Source organism: Enhydra lutris, unplaced genomic scaffold (genome assembly GCF_002288905.1).
Source record: "Enhydra lutris kenyoni isolate GAN:26980312 unplaced genomic scaffold, ASM228890v2 scaffoldscaffold18, whole genome shotgun sequence".
Classification (NCBI taxonomy): Eukaryota; Metazoa; Chordata; class Mammalia; order Carnivora; family Mustelidae; genus Enhydra; species Enhydra lutris.
Window position 1 is genome coordinate 4,693,134 of NW_019154102.1, and position 2,242 is coordinate 4,695,375.

At 39.7% G+C, this 2,242-nt stretch overlaps 1 pseudogene; it reads right to left on the reverse strand.

The window, feature by feature from the left end:
- Window positions 1-1,014: 1,014 nt before the first annotated feature.
- Window positions 1,015-1,927, reverse strand: LOC111147911 (annotated as a pseudogene).
- Between the last annotated feature and the right edge of the window lie 315 nt (window positions 1,928-2,242).

Genomic DNA, 2,242 nt, shown 5'->3' on the forward strand with positions numbered 1-2,242 from the left:
TTTGGCAGGCTTTTAAAATGGAATGCTCTCCTCCCCAGCATAGGAATGACTCAACACAGTTGCAGGTAAAATGAGTGTTGGGCTGGGGGCACAAAAATACATGAGAAGTAGGGTTCATGAAGTACAAAACTTAAACCCAGTGGTCTTATTATTGAGTAGTTAGTGAAATGCACCAGTGAAGCTTGTTTAAGTTGCTGGCTGGGAGTTCCAGGCTTGGCTGAGCTATTTAAACGGCAGCCCCGCCTGCATTTGGGAGAAACCTGGTCGTTGGTTTCTGTTTAGAGTTAAGTCTGAATGGAATGACTGAGTTTTCTGGCTGGCCGAGACTTGAAAAAGAGTAGCATCAATCCATATGAAATCTTGAAACTCATTTATTTCCAATCTTCAGCCTTATGTAGGGATTTATGCTTAGAAAATACTGGAGACCAGGAAATCCACTTTCTGCCTCTCTGTTGACTGTCTTCTCCCTGGTCTCACCTCCCTTCTCTCTCCACTAGTGCCCACCCATCCTCCGTGTGCATAGCACAAGGTATTTGGAAGAGCTTTGGGTGGAGAAGTCCAGTCAAACCAATTATATCCAAATTGGTACTGTTACAAGATGTATTATGTTGGTCTTCTACTATAGCTGGAATTGAAATATCTCTAAAAATTGCTTGGAAAATTGAGAACAGTAAACATATGTTTTTATACCTGTTTGACAATCAGAGATCATCACAATTAAAATCACACGCTTTTGGTTTTTTATGTCATTGTGTGACTGTACTATATAATATCTCAATTGTGTTTTTTTTAATTTTTAGAATGTTTACATTTTATTTTCAAATTTATAATTTTTGTCTTCTTCTCCATCAATTTCTAGGTTTTGTTTTTGTTGCTCAAGCTGTATGTTTCATTGTAAGACTCTCTTCAGATTATACTTGCTAAGTTGTTTGAGGTTGAGAAGCAAATGAACAGTAAATAGAACCTGTCCTAGGGATCTAAATGAAAGTTGTTACTATTTTTTTAATGGATCAGTTATTTAATTAGGTTCTTTGTAAGAAATTTAGAATACCAATTTGTGAGGGAAAACACCAATTTGTGAGGGTAAACTCCATTCATGACAGAAAACACAGAGCAGAGGCAGCCCTGAAGCTGAGGAATAGCCTTGATTTTTGGCAGAATTTGTGAGTCCACAGCTTTCTGATCACCTTGCGTTGTTCTGTAATCTTGTATTTCTCTTTCTCAGTGTCGAAGATCTCACCCTCCTGGTGTCTGGGCTTCCACAACTTCTTCTTCTTGGAATAAGCATCAGTGAGATGTTTGGGGATTTTCACACTGCTGATATCAATTTGATATCACACTGCTGATACCAATTTTGGAAATGACGAATTTTTGGTGTGTTCTATGCAGGGGAACTCGATTGAGGGACAGAGGTCGAGTCGCACGGAGCAAGCCACTGCTCATTTGCTTCAGGAAAACTACCCTCTTGCCTCTGTGACACACAGTGAGGATGATTAAAATGGTCCCAGGGGTGATGCTAGCTGCAGTTTTCTCACGTGCTGACTGAAAGGTTTTTTGTCATGGCTCAACAGCTTTTGAGGCACATCTTTGGTAGGATGATACCTAGGCATTTTGGGTACCACCTTTCTTGTCACCACCAACTGGTTTTGTGAGGTTGCAAGAACCTTGTTTTTCTTTTCAACCCTGGATTTAGCTGCCAAATACGTCCTCTTCTATGTGCCCTTTCTGGAATGCATAGGCGATCAGGAGTATCTGCTAATTCCTCTGACTAGGACAGGGTTTCAGCTGCAGTGGGGCTTCCCCTTCTTCGGCGTTTTAGCTTGTGGGTTACCCTTCTTAGCCTTGGCACCAGCAGAGCAGCATCAGCTTTCTTGGCTTCAAGTTTCTTCTCCTTAGCATCCAGCTTCTCAGCTTTTTTGCCCGCCATCTTGCGAGATGGGAAAGAAAACTAAGTCCCCTAAATGAAAGTATTTTACCAGGTATTCTACTCACTAGTGAATTTCTCTTCTATTGATTTATTTTCATTGTTCCCCAATCCGTATCTTTGTTTTGTTAACCAGGATTCCTGAGAAAAATAAAACCTGATAAATTTCTGTAGTTCAAACATTATTCTGTTAGTTTTTTTTTTAAACTGTCATGTTATATATGTTTTAACATGTCTTACTTCATCTTTTTGTGTTTTCTCTTTCTAACACTGACATCTTCTAAGAACATACACATATACACATACATTCTCACACAG